This window comes from Cebus imitator, unplaced genomic scaffold (assembly GCF_001604975.1).
Source record: "Cebus imitator isolate Cc_AM_T3 unplaced genomic scaffold, Cebus_imitator-1.0 Scaffold570, whole genome shotgun sequence".
In the NCBI taxonomy this organism is placed as follows: Eukaryota; Metazoa; Chordata; class Mammalia; order Primates; family Cebidae; genus Cebus; species Cebus imitator.
In genome coordinates, this window is record NW_016107885.1 from 37,317 (window position 1) to 39,935 (window position 2,619).

Here is a 2,619-nt window from a genome sequence, read left to right on the forward strand (position 1 = left end):
TTTGATGGAGTCTTGCTCTATCGCCCAGGCTGCAGTGCAAAGGTACAATCTCAGCTCATTGCAACCTCTGTCTCCCGGGTTCAAGCGATTGTCCTGCCTCAGCCTCCCGAGTAGCTGGGACTACACGCACGTGCCACCATGCCCAGCTAATTTCTGTATTTTTAGTAGAGATGGGGTTTCACCATGTTGACCAGGATGGTCTCGATCTCTTGACCTCGTGATCCGCCCGCCTCAGCCTCCTCAAGTGCTGGGATTACAGACGTGAGCCCCTGTGCCCGGCCGATATCAGTTTTCTTAAAGAAACTTGGTAACGTGTTTCAGAAGACTCATATTCATACTATTTGACCAACAAGTCAATGTACAGAAATTTATTTTAAGGAAAGAAGTGGACAGATTTGCAAAGATGTATGTAATGAATGTACAAATGTGTTAATTACAGCATGGTTTATAACATCGAAATAGTGACAAATCAGAAAAAATAACCATTCAACAATAATTATAGTATAACGACATAATGGACTACTATGTAGTCATTAGAAATGATGAGTACCTAGAGCTGGAAATAGGTTCAGGTTACTTTTTTTTTGAGATGCAGTCTAGCTCTGTCACCCAGCCTGGAGTGCAGTGGCATGGTCTCAGCTCACTGCAACCTCCGCCTTCTGGTTTCAAGCGATTTTCCTGCCTCAGCCTCCCTAGTAGCTGGGAATACAGGCACGCACCACCATGCCCAGCTAATTTTTGTATTTTGAGTAGAGATGAAGTTTCACCATATTGGCCAGACTGGTCTCAAACTCCTGACCTCAAGTGATCCACCTGACTCAGCCTCCCAAAATGCTGGGGTTACAGGCGTGAGCCACCACACCCAGCCTCAGATTACGTTTGTAATGAAAAAAGTGATTTACAATAGAGCGTGTGTGACTCTATTTTTTTTTTTTTTGAGATGGAGTCTTGCTTTGTCGCCAGGCTGGAGTACAGTGGTGCAATCTCAGCTCACTGCAACCTCTGCCTCCTGGGTTCAAGTGATTCTTCTGCCTCAGCCTCCCGTATCTGGGACCACAGACACGTGCCACCACGCCTGGCTAATTTTTGTATTTTTAGTAGAGACGGGGTTTCACCATGGCCAGGATAGTCTCGATCTCTTGACCTCGTGATCCACCTGCCTCGGCCTCCCAAAGTGCTGGGATTACAGGCATGAGCCACCGCGCCCGGCCTGTGACTCCATTTTTATTTAAAAGATATGTATAAATATGCCTAGAAGAAAGTCTAGGTAAGCATATATGCAAATAAAATGTGATGGAGTTATTAGTCTTATTTATTTATTTAGAGACAGAGTAGCACTGTCGCCCAGGCTGGAGTGCAATGGTGCGATCTCAGCTCACTGCAACCTCTGTCTCCCAGGTTCAAGTGATTCTGATGCCTCAGCTTCCCAAGTAGCTGGGATTACAGATGTCCACCACCATGCCTGACTAATCTTTGTATTTTTAGTAGAGAAAGGATTTCACCATGTTGGCCAGGCTGGTCTCGAACTCCTGACCTCAGGTGATCCACCCGCCTAGACCTCCCAAAGTGCTGGGATTACAGGCATGAACCATTGCACTGGGCCTATTTTTATGTTCTTTGCCCCTTTTAGTATTGTCTTCAACATTTTATAATGTACATTATTACTTGGTATTGGAAAAGGGTAGAGCCATTTTTATTTTGAAAGAAAAATCTGTCTGAATTTGAAAAAATGTATCTTGCTTACCACTTATTCTTTTCATGCTTCAAATATACTTTCTTTTCCTTTTCTACATATTCATCCGTGTTCTTTTATAAACATGGAGCTACTTTACTTACAATATCAAGGAAAGTTCTTCTCAGAACAATTTATCCCATAGTGGCATTCAGTGCCACTCTAGAACCTACCAAAGCAACTACTAAATACTTATTTGGTTAGAACGTCCCAATCTTCCTTCTGTTCATTTTAACAAAATGTATTGATAACCTACTACCTTCTTGTCACTGGGGACATACCACTAACTATATTAGTACACCATACACTAGAAGACTCTTCCCTATGGCAAGACAGACATTGAACACATACTTTTTAAATGTAATGAACATTACAAAGGAGACATAAGGGTACAATGGCGAGTATATAAAAGGAACATTTAACCCAAAAAAGCTGCCATTTTTAGCTGAGACCTGAAGACAGAATGATGGTTCTGGATGAGAAGTTGAAAGAGGAACCCTGGGAGAGGGAATAACCTGTACAAATTCTGTAGGATGAGAGAAGGGAACCTGGGGAACTGAAATAATAGCTTATTTTCTCTAGCAAATATTCTATTTTATTTTCTCCATAGCACTTGTCAGAAAGGAATTTGTCTTGTTATTTGTTGATTTTGTTTCTTCATTTTATTTATATGTTTATAGTCTGTCAGCATTTCTGCTGGCCTACCCCCACTTCTGGCAGTGGAAGCTCCGTGAGAACTGAGGCTTTGCCCCACCCCTTCTCAGCAGTATTTTCCCAGCCTAAAATACCTAAAAGGCACTCAATCAATATTTCTTCAATGAATCAACAAATTAGCTTGCAGTTCATGTTAGACATTTTGGATCTTACCCTAAGAACAATGAGAAGTT